Source organism: Primulina huaijiensis, chromosome 5 (assembly GCF_012295235.1).
Source record: "Primulina huaijiensis isolate GDHJ02 chromosome 5, ASM1229523v2, whole genome shotgun sequence".
Classification (NCBI taxonomy): Eukaryota; Viridiplantae; Streptophyta; class Magnoliopsida; order Lamiales; family Gesneriaceae; genus Primulina; species Primulina huaijiensis.
The window spans coordinates 3,750,887-3,763,396 of record NC_133310.1 but is presented as its reverse complement, the minus strand read 5'-3'; the positions used below and the strand labels follow the sequence as shown (position 1 = coordinate 3,763,396).

Here is a 12,510-nt window from a genome sequence, read left to right as displayed (position 1 = left end):
CTTCGTGAGTTATTAAAAAGGAAGTTGAAGTGTAAAAGACTCAAATATACTTAGATGTGAACATAATATGGTCTAAATCAGAAAAGTGAAAATTCAAACTAGAAAAAATTGAAAACGAACATAAACGTAATATGAAGTTCTTTTTTTGGTTATATAACTTAAAAAGCTCTAGGAGTAGTTGGCAACTTGAGGATCGAGTGACGAAGCAAACATCTTCAAAGGATTTATGATGTACGAAGGTATAATCCAAAAGTATTAGTAATAGTTAATTTGGTAATAATAATATAAGATTTATAAGAGCACGTTTAGATAAATAAGTAGTACCTAGAAAAGAGCATGCGAGTCTAGAAAAAAAAAATAACGTTTATCATTCAGACTATGATTTCTAGGATCAGAGCGTAGTTCCAAGATTATTTTAGAAGTATGTAAGTACTGACTGAGATGGTCAGTTGAGTGTACATTCCTATTGATTGCATATTTGTCATGTGACGTATGTTCATACTATCATGATATATATGTTGCATTGCATATGACATCGAGCATATTATCCTTGAGATAGCCTAGTCTTCTTTCTTGGAAGATCGGGTACCAAGAGAAACCCACTGAATCTATGAAGCAGAGTGTTATGGTGAAACAGGATATTATAGCTCCAAGATTTTAACGAGTGTGGAAGCCACCAACAGGTTCTTCATAGCAAAGCACTACATACTTAGGTGTCTCTAGATTGAGCATGAGATTTCAAGATTGATCTCTGATCAACAGCACATATTCATGCATTTCTATATATGTTTGTATACTCATATTTTCGTATTAGACGATTAGTACTTCTCTCACGCTCTTATTTTTATCTTGGGCGTCTCATTCCCATAAAATATGTCTCAAGTTGGACGGGCCAAACAGACAGAAAAGTGGGTATGCGTGATTCCGACCCAGAGGATGTTTTCTAGTTATTTGGATTTAATTAAGTTATTCGATGTGTAAAATACTCAAGTTCATCTGATGTTGAGTTGATATATATATTATTGTTGATCATGTTAATGATGTGCAATCAAAACCACATTTGTCTAACTTATAAATTATAACCATTTGGAAAGTATTAGTAAAGGTAGCTAAGAATGTTTTGGACAACGAATATCTCTACTTCATAGTAGATACTAATTAACATAATATATGCACACGCAAGCCTATACTTTTAATATATAATATGCATTTCACATATAAATAAATATTAATATTATGAGCACACTAGTGCGTAATTTATTATATTAATTTAAACATTAAATATCAGAGAAAATTTCCACGTTGTGTGTACTATTTCTACCGCGTTTAAGACTCAAAAACAAAGTCTGAAATACCATCGTTTTCCACGTACCTTCCATCCCCCACCACAGACAACGTTGAATATTTGCCAACTCCCGTTTGCATATAAATTCTTGCAAGATAGATTATTCAAGAACAAATATATTTCTTTCCTTTCGATACGAGAAAAAATGAGCCGTGTAAACTGCAATAGAATCATCAAGAAATGCTACGGCGTAAAGGGTTTTCTAGTAAGCACGAGAAGATTCTCTGTAAGAAGGCTGCGGAGAAAGGTCTTGCATCTGTTGGGGATACTCAGAAGATTGAAGTATATGTACGAGGATCTTTTGCGATCTTTGAGGAGGAATTTGTGTAAGAAAAGCAGTGGCCGAGAGGTCAAGAATTTGGGTTATGAACGCTGCGGGATAAGATCACTTGCGCATTCGAAATCGTTTTGTGCAGAAGCCATTGCAGATTGCTTGGATTTCATCAAGAAGAATTCGATTACTGCAGATGAAAAAGAACCAATGTTGAGATCAAACGGTTGAAATCCTTGTGTATGTATATAAACAAAAAATATGTAAATATTGTTATTTTTCTGTCACTTTTTCTTTGATTGATTATGATAAAATGTTATATTAATTGATTTGTTTGTAAATCAATCTCATGATTTTCGTGGCTTTTAACTTTCCTTGAAATTCAAATCTACTGCAAATTATTAATATATTGATAAAGTATTCATCTTGTGTTATTAGAGCAATTTGCATTTACGATTCATGTAAAAAATGTAAAATTAATAGTACTTTAAATCATAGGCTTTGCAAGGGATAATCAATCTTCTTCTTTTAAAAAAATATATTTTTTCGGCTTTCCGAGGCTGATCAGAAATTCATTTTTTTTAATGACGTAGAAACCCGTAATCACTAGCTTTCGGTACACATTAGGTAGTCTTCAAATCACATTAATTAGGTAAAACGCATTGAGCAAACTTTTCAGATATACTATGTTAATTTCATTTAAAATCTATCATGATATAAAGTCAAACACGAAAAAAATATTTTCGACTTTCCGTGGCTGATCGGAAATTCATTTTTTTATGACGTAAGAACCGTAATCCCTAGCCTTAGGTGCGTACTGAGGATAAATCTTTTGTTTACGCGGTAGCCTGCAAACCACGCGCATTGGACAAAATTTTTGGGTGTTCTATGTTAATTTCATTTAAAATCTTTCCTAATATAAAGTCAAACACGAAAAAAATCTGATTAGCTTTATGAAAGAAGGAAAAGATGGTGCTAACCGCAGCTACTGGACGGTTTCTTTTGACTCAAAATTAAATTAAGTTTTAGGAAAAGATGGCCACCAAAAAACTTAAATTGTGTGTACTTTATATATTAAATGGTTAATTTATAAGATATTTTAAATTTTTTTGTCACATTACTTAATTACTAGCAATTTACGAAATAATTAAAAAAAATGTTATTTACATTTATTTATTTATTTTGTTGTGAATAATTGACAGAAGTACATTAATTAATTTTTCTTATTTTTTAATGAATTCATTGATTGTCTCAATTCCTAAAATAATCACATTAATTACTCAAATATTTTATTATATTATATTTGTCACAATTTTTTTAAGAAATATTTTTCACTATTTTTAATGCACAAAATAAATATGAAAGTTATAATTAATTAAATTAATTGTTATTTTTATTGTCATCCTAATTTATTTTTTGTTTCCAATTTTCCTTGAACAACTGTTACATCTCTACTTTTTATTGTAACTTTGAAAAAGAAAAAATTGCAAATTACTTCGGTCGAGTTAATGGCTAAAATCAATTTTATTAGAAAAAAAAGGTGTTTTCTATGTGCAGAGAGTCAGCGGGACTTAATGAACAAAGTAAACAAAACTAGCTGGTCAAACTGCAAGATATCCAGATAGCAAATTGAAGACAGACAAAACATGTAAGCGATACAAATCAAATGAGAAGAAACTTTTTATGGAAGTTCGAAGACAAGTTTTCTACATCTATCCATCTTTCTTATTCAGGAAAGATTCTAGTAGAAGATTTTGATCGATAAAAACATTTGTACATATTCATTTCAACTTGTCAAACTCTAACTTCTGATACAGTGACACTCCTAGTATTTTCAACACAATTCTCACAATCTGTTCAGAAATAAGTTTCTGACAATCTCAAAATAGCTACTCTTATTATATCAGTTTAGTTACAACAAATTATAGAGTGAAAAAAATAACACTAAACGATTCTTAATAATAAGATAGAATAAACTTCAACGAGTGATTTTGAGCAGCTTGACATATGGCTAGAAAGAGTGCTCAAAATCTTCTCATGTTTTAAGAAAAATGGTTGCAAAAGAAATGACACGCTTAGTAAAATATAAGGTCTTCAATGTCAAATGGATTCGTCTTTAATACCGACATTTCTAGCATTAGCATTTGTGAAAACATTCTTCTTTTGTACGATCAGCCGACAATTGTGCAGAAAATATCACATGTCCTTGTATTATTTCCATATATAATATATGACAATAAATGTTCTTGGAATGACTCTTTAATTATGTTCGAGCAGAGATAAAAAGCTGCAGAGGACGTTGTATTTTACGAGAACATTCTCGATTGAATTCTGAGTGATTTGGATGATGTACAACTCAACTTTGTCTACAACTGGCTATAAAGAGTAGTCTGTATAAGGCCACAATAGTAGAGCGACACCCAATGTCGAAGAGGGTAGGGAGTGATCGCTAGTACCTAGAGGTTGCACGGAGAGCATTTGAAGGAAAACATAAATGAACTGATATCACACATGAATGAGAGATTCCAAGACTGTGCATGTATTAGGCGGTACAATTGTTGATAGCTTAAAAGATTTGATAGATATACTCATATCAACATGATGTATCTTCTTTTTGTGAGCTCATCATTTAACAAATCCAAAGTTAAATGTGTTTGACTTAGGGTAATTATTGGATGAGTGACCCCCTTAGAAGTTCTCAGGGTGCATGTGAGAGATGATATAAGCACACTAGAATGACTCGTATTGGTAGAGTTAAGATAATCGTCGAATTTGGAGCATTACATAATGGTATCAAAGCCGACCTCTCTTTGTATGGTGTGGTTCGGGGATGAATCAAGCAGAAGCTGATGGGTAGCTGACACCCGAGATCAAAGAGGATGCGGGGAGTGATCACCGATGCCAAGAGGTTGCATGGATAAAGAGCGGCTCCTAGTAGACTTCTAGACGAAGGAGAAAATTAATGAACCGATCTCACACCGAAATTATAGATATTCCAAGACTATACATATATATAAGTCTATAAAGTTAATGATAACTTAAAAGACTTGATAAAAGAGTTTTAAATAGGAAAAATTCTAAAACGAGACCAATTTTTGAAACATATCAGATTCGGGTAGAAACCTGCTGACCTTGAATCCATCACTGCAATCAAAACTATTTTGTAAACTTGATCTTTCCATGAGTGTTCTATCAAAGGAAAATCCACTAAAATGTCTTTTCTCAAGGAGAAGTGGAGAACATAAGCTAAAAATGGATCCTCACTCTTACTGATTATTTGATAAAATGTGGCAAAATTTCTTCAATACAGTATATCCTGCTTCAAGTACATTGTCAATATTATACCTCTTGTGATAAATCAAAGGCTAAATCTGAAATTTGCATCTGAAATCAAAGCCAGCAGATCTCACCTGCTTTGCAGAAGCAATGTCTTGCTTCCGTTCCCAGATCAATCTGGAAAAGCACAAACACAAAACATAGAGGTTTTGAATCTAAATTTTTCAACAAAATACTCGAGGATGGCACATAGTTATTCTGGTCACATATTCAAGAAACTAGCCAGCACAGCACACAGAACTCTGATTTCAGAACTTGTCTCAGAAAATAGTAACAGACATAACAGCTAGGGAATTTACTAAACACGGCTAAGTTATTGTGTATATGATACATCAAAGACTAATTAAATATGGTAAAGTTAGCATAAAGGTGTTGAGTTAAGTCCCGCGCACAACCCGGACTGGGGTAAAATCACGTTATATACAACATATTTATATTTAAATCATTTTATTTTGGTTTAAAATGACAATTCAGAAATGGTCAAAATTTTTATAGTATAGTATAGTATAAATAACATTGACAGTATAGATTATGATTAAAATTAAAATAATTTCTCCTATATATTTTTTTTGATAGAGTGAGGAAAATAATTATTAAAAATAATCTTGAAGAATTAGAAAAAAATAATTCTAGAGATTATTTTGAAGTGAATGAGAAGTAAAATTAGGAATTATTTGGAAATAAAAGTCTAAAACTACCACAAGCTAAAATCTAAGCGTTTGGAAATTTTTTTTTTCCAAATTTAATTTTTAGTAAAATGAAAATAATATTCTAATCTATATAACATTTATCTTTGTTAATTATCTAAATTTGTTCTCACCATCGACAATATATTTATATAATAATTATTATATTTTGTATCAAAAGTATTTTTTTTATAAAATGAATGAGTGAAAATTTATATAAGATTAATAAAAAAAAATTTAAAAACAAATTAAAAAATTTGTATAAATGCACACAATATGTAGTAAAAATTAATGTAAATATAAATTATTTAAAAATGTATTTTTTTTAAAAAAAGTTATTATTTGTAATAAAATATGATTGGAATTTTTACGAATTTCATTCAAAATTCTTATAAATAAAATTTAACATTTTAAAAGTCTTAAAAAATATATATAAAAATTGAGACCAATTGTAAAATATGATAAATTTTATACAAATATCAAATTATAATTTTAAATTATATAAAAAATTTTGGTTAAAAATTATAAAAATTGAAGCAGAAATTGATATTCACGGATTAAAAAAAAAAAAAAAAAAACCACTTTCAAACAACTAGAAGTCAAGAACTTCATTTAATCTGCCAAACACTACCTTAGTCAACCAATGAGCCACTTCTTTTTCCCGAAGCTTTTAAACGCACTGAAGTCCGCTCGCAACCAAATTGTCCTCGCCACCCTCACCACCACTACCGCCGCCGCTCCCAAGATCACCGCTATGGAAAGCGATCTCCAGACTCTGAAAACACGCCTTTGCATCATTGGTAGCGGCCCAGCTGCCCACACTGCCGCGATTTACGCCGCCCGAGCTGAGCTCAAACCTATTCTCTTCGAAGGCTGGATGGCCAACGACATCGCTCCCGGCGGTCAGCTCACCACAACCTCCGAAGTGGAGAATTTCCCCGGTTTTCCTGATGGGCTTGGGGGTGTTGATCTCATGGAACGCTGCCGAGCCCAATCCCTCCGCTTCGGTACTCAAATCTTCACCGAAACTGTCTTTAAGGTGGATTTATCAGCCTCGCCATTCAAAATATTTTCTGATCAGAAGACTGTGCTAGCTGATTCGGTCGTTATTTCCACAGGCGCGGTTGCGAAACGCCTCAACTTCCCAGGTTCCGATACCTTTTGGAACCGGGGAATATCAGCCTGCGCTGTTTGCGACGGGGCAGCCCCTATATTTCGTAATAAACGACTTGCGGTCATTGGTGGGGGGGGACTCTGCTATGGAAGAAGCCAATTTTTTGACCAAATATGGTTCTAAGGTTTACATCATACATCGAAGAAATGAATTTCGGGCGTCAAAGATAATGCAAAACAGAGCATTGTCGAATCCAAAAATCGAAGTGTTGTGGAATTCGTCAGTGGCTGAGGCATATGGGGATAGGACATTAGGAGGTTTGAAGGTGGAGAATGCGGGAAGTGGGGAGGTTTTGGATTTGAAGGTTTCGGGTTTGTTTTTTGCAATTGGGCATGAACCTGCGACCAAGTTCTTGGACGAACAACTGGAATTGGATTCTGATGGGTATGTGATCACGAAGCCTGGCACCACACTAACCAGTGTTAAAGGGGTTTTTGCTGCTGGTGATGTTCAGGACAAGAAATACAGGCAGGCCATCACTGCTGCTGGCACAGATCAGTCAATATTCAGTGTTATTTTGCGATATTTGTTTCTATTTTACTATTACGAATTTATGATCCATGATGATTATTGATGTTTATGTTTTTTTGCGTTGCTTGTGTTTGTACGCTTAGATTTTGTATTCTATCTGTTGGTTATTTTACGAGTGTGAATTAAAACATCTAAATAGATAAACAAGCAAACTGAAGAAAGCAATAATCGGATTGATGTATTGTGGTTTAGATTGCATTTTTGCAAATCCCCATCAGGGAAGGAAAGCTTGTCCAAGAAAGGCGTGTTAAAAAAAAGATGCTTATATGTGTGGATCTGATTTGGAGTTCAACGGCATGAAGTAGCTTTTTTGGTAGGTAAAATGTGAAATTACAGGGATAATAGAGGCAAGTTCTTGTAAAATTGAGATTTCTTGAAGTTTATAGGTACACCAGTGAAAATCTCCAATTTATGTGGGATGTTTGCTATGGTGAACAATATCTCATTGAAATTCCTTTCTTGCATGGGTTTTTGAGTCTTGATTTGTTGATTTGAAAGCTTTGTAATTCCTTCCTAGTAAAGATATGTGTAGTTTTGGTTGGTTAGTTTTCAAATGAAAGAACAGGACCTTGATAGTAGGATTTCTGGAGTCAGACTTGTGTTTCTAGGTGTGAGGTATTTTCTCAAGTAGGGAATGATGATGAAAGTGAACGAATATAGGATTTTTTCTCAGAGAATACATTGGGCTCCAGCCTTGAATTGGATTGCACCTGGTGCTCAAAGAAAACCTTGATGAATCGAGTTGTAGAATTTACATTAATTAGTCTTTATTGTTCTGTGAATACTTCATTTTAGTTTGATTCCACCAGCGCTAGTTACAACCCAAGACTTGTCTCTCATGATATGCTTCAACAGATGATAATCCTTAAAAATTTTGTGTTGTTTATTCCTTTGACTGTCAATATATTATTTCCATCTTTAGTCCCTTGATTACCTCTTTAAGATTTCCATTATATTGTTGTATATATTCTTACTGTAATTATGCTGTATTTCTTCCTGTAGTAGGGCTAGGATTAAGGGTTCTGATTATTTTTTATGTCTATATGTTGTAATTTTCTTAGTAAATAGAAACATAACATTTTTTTCCAGAATCTCTCGCTTAAAATGTCATGGTATCAGAGACAAAACTTTGAGATCATTTCATCTTGTGTCTAGTTCCTTTTCTAGCTCTGAGATCTTGGTGTTTTCTTGGACTCGATCTCTAAATTCTTGTTTCTTGTTGGATCATGTCTTTGGAACAATTCGAACATTTTCTTGTTCGATTTAATGGCAAAACCTACTTTGTCTGGGCTTTCCATTTTCAGATCTTCGTTAAGGGAAAAGAATTATGGGGTCATATTGATGGCACAAATCCTGCACCTAATAGCGAGAAGGAGAAAGAATATGTAAAATGAGATGTGAAGGATGCTCAAATCATGTCTTGGATCCTTGGGAGTGTGGACCCCTCCATACTTCTCAATCTCAAGTAAGACTTCTAAAGTAATGTGGGATTACTTGAAGAAAGTTTATAACCAAAGCAACGCAGCACGAATGTTTCATTTGGAACTCGAGTTGGGACAACTCAGTCAAGGGAACATGTCAATCCAGGAGTTTTATTCTAACTTTGAGAATCTTTGGGCTGAGTACGCTGATATTGTTTATACAAATGTATCTCCTGAAGGACTTATTGTTGTCCAAAAAGTACATGAGACTAGCAAGCGTGGCCAGTTTTTAATGAAGTTAAACGGAGAGTTTGAAACGATCAGATCCAACCTGATGACCAGAGATCCAGTTCCTTTATTGGATATCTGTGTAGGAGAGCTTCTCAGGGAAGAAGAACGGCTCATTACACTGGCTGTCATGGAGCAGAAAGCTCAAAATTCTACTCCAATACCAGTTCATACGCTGCTCGAGGGAAGTCTAAAGGAGGCAAAAATATGACTAATGTTCAGTGCTATAGTTGCAAAGGATTTGGGCACATTGCCACTAATTGTGCTGAGAAATTCTGCAATTATTGTAAAAAACCAGGGCATATCATCAAAGATTGTCCCACTTTATTTGATCAATCGATATTCGATTACCATCTCCCAATTTGAATAATGATTCTCCGTACTTTCGCTTGTTTGGGCATGCACCAAATTATTCCAATCTTCGTATTTTTGGATGTGTTTGCTTTGGTCACCTTACTGCACATGAGAGAACTAAGCTTGCTACTGTTAAGTATGCTTTCTTATGATATGCTGGAACTCAAAAAATGTTCCTTTTCTATGATCCTTATGCCCGTTGATCTCGTGTTTCTAGGAGTGTATTTTTTTAAAAAATCAGTCCTTTTTTAGAACAACACAGGCTTTAGAGTCTCCTCGATCTGTTTTGCCTAAATCTTGAGTCGCCAACAACAGTACAAAGATTTCAAGCTGGTTATGTTTATCGTCAACGCACTGCTTCCATATCTGATCATCTTACATGTCTCATTGAGGTTCCTCCCAATCATCCTGCGGCATCTGATCTTGTCCCACCCATTTCCAATTATCCACTGCTTCTCTGAAAAAGCTCTAAAACTCACAAACCTCCTGATTGGTATGGTTTTTCAACCCCTGTTGCTATGTCTACTACTTTGTTATCTTTTTCCATTCCCACTTGTTATAGACAGGCTATGGAACACGAATGTTGGCAGAAAGCAATGTAAGCAGAACTTAAAGCACTCGAGCAAAATAATACTTGGGAGATTGTTTCTTGTCCTCCAAATGTTGAGCCAATTGGTAGTGAGTGGGTCTATACTGTGAAATTCAAGTCTGATGGCTCCTTAGATAGATACAAAACTCAATTGGTTGCTCTTGGCAATAAACAAGAATATGGTCTCAACTATGACGAAAAATTTGCACCAGTTGCTAAGATGACCATTGTGAGAATCATTCTCGCTATTGCATCTTCTAAATCTTGGCCTTTACATCAGTTGGATGTAAAAAATGTCTGCTTGCATGGGGACCTTTAAAAAGAGATTTACATGAAACTTCCACCTGGTATGTCAACAGCGGCTCCTCGTGAAGTTTGCAAGGTAAGACTTCTTTGTATGGGTTGAAGCAGGCCCATAGAGCCTGGTTTGAGAAGTTTCTCATCACACTTCTCCACTTCTCTTTCACACAAAGTCAATATAATTTATCTCTCTCCTTTCATCAGACAGCCACAAGTATGGTCTTTCTCTTGGTCTATGTTGATGATATTATCATCACTGGTAATGACAAGGGGCTGATTACTAAGCTTCAAAATATGTTGCATAGTACTTTTCAAATGAAAGATCTTGGACATATCACATATTTTCTAGGCCCAGAAGTTCACTCTCGAGCTCATGGTCTGTTCTTAAATCACCATAAATATATCCAAGATCTCATTGAGTTAGCTGGTTTAAAAGATGCTACTGCTGTTGATACCTCCAATGGAGGTAAATATGAAATACCGGAAAGATGAAGGCGAGCTTTTATCTGATCCTTTTTTATATAGGCAACTTGTTGGTAGTCTTATCTACCTAACCATTACAAGGCCTGATATCTCATATGATGTCCATATTGTTAGCAAATTTATGCAATCGCCTCGACATCTTCATCTGGATGCAGTTCGTCGTATTATTCGATACTTAATTGGGCACCTACTTGTGGGTTGATTTTTCCTACTCGATTGGCTATTCATTTGACTGCATATAGTGATGCAGATTGGGCTGGATGCCCGGATACTAAGAAGTCTACCACAAACTAGTGCATTTTTCTTGGAGATGCCTTGATTTCTTGGAAATGTAAGAAGCAGGATTGTGTTTCTAAATCTTCCACGGAGTCTGAATATAGAGCCATGTCTGCAGCTTGATCTGAAATTGTGTGGTTACTTGGTCTTATTTCCGATCTTATTTCCGAACTTGGATTTCCTCAAACTGCTCCTACTCCGCTTCATGGTGATAATACTAGTGCCATTCAAATAGCTGAGTAGGGATCCGCAACTTGCCCTCCAGAACTTTTTAAATTTGTCTTCCATCTGTCAGAATGTTGATTTTATCCCATGTTGGTGGGCAATTACATATCTGAGGTATGGAAATCTATTGAGAGGACTTAATAGGTGAAAAATGCTGAAATATGACCGGAGGGACTGTACAAGTGATATGTTCTCTCTGTACAATAACTTCCAATATCAGGGACGTGATCACCCACTTATTCACCCGAAAGGAGTTTAAAGAAGATTTTCTTTCCATATTTGACTAAGATTCATCATTTTCCGATTGATCTAAACACGATAATTCCTTTCTGCTACATTATATACAAGTTGCATGGCAGCTTTAGATGCAGAACATTACCTTCAAGAAATTGGTTCTCAAGAGGGTAAGAGTGATTGATCTTAAGTCAATTTCGTGTAGCTCTAAATTTTTTTCTCTGATTGAGATAAAGGAAGGAAATTTGGGATTTTTTTTTTTTTTTAAATTATCACTGCCCATTAAAATGTTGATTGATACCAAACTGTTCCATGAAATTATACAATGGGTTATATTATCTACTCTTTGATGGTAAGTGGCTGTTGGCTAATGTGGTCATATTCTAGTCTTGAAGGGTTCGATTTGTCGCCACAAATTCAGTGATTTCAGTGCAAATGGCACAATGGGGGCCTTATTATGCAACCCGTGCAAGGAAGAGCCTCTTGCCTAGACCCCACCACAGTTACCAGGAACCGTGAAACCGGAATCGTTTATCAGAAATCGAAGCCGTGTTTCATTTTGGTTCCGAAATCGGAATCGGAACCGTGTACTTACGGTTCAATTCCAATTCCTAGAAATAATAAACGGGAACTTTATGGAGTCGTAATGGTGATCGTAAATTAATATTAAATTTTATGATTTTGTAGAATACATAGGAACCTTAAATTAAGAAACTAAATAATTTGATCTATATAAGTTAATTAATTTTTTAAGATAAAAAGTGCATTCTAATAATATTTTATAATATAATTGTTGAACAATTAGTTTAATTGTCTAATGCACATATTCTTAGTTTTTTTTATTTTAATCTTTACATTAAAAAAATGGTTTTAGTTCAGATCAATTAAAACCTCAACCGTTGGAAACAGTCAACTATAACCGTCACAAGTTCTGACTCATTCCAAAGTATTTTTTATTCTCTCCCAAATGGGACAAGCCCAATGTCCACTTATATAT

At 34.5% G+C, this 12,510-nt stretch overlaps 1 pseudogene; it reads left to right on the top strand.

Moving 5' to 3' along the window:
• Positions 1 to 6,256: 6,256 nt before the first annotated feature.
• On the top strand, positions 6,257 to 11,820 carry LOC140976418 (thioredoxin reductase NTRB-like; annotated as a pseudogene).
• Positions 11,821 to 12,510: the final 690 nt, after the last annotated feature.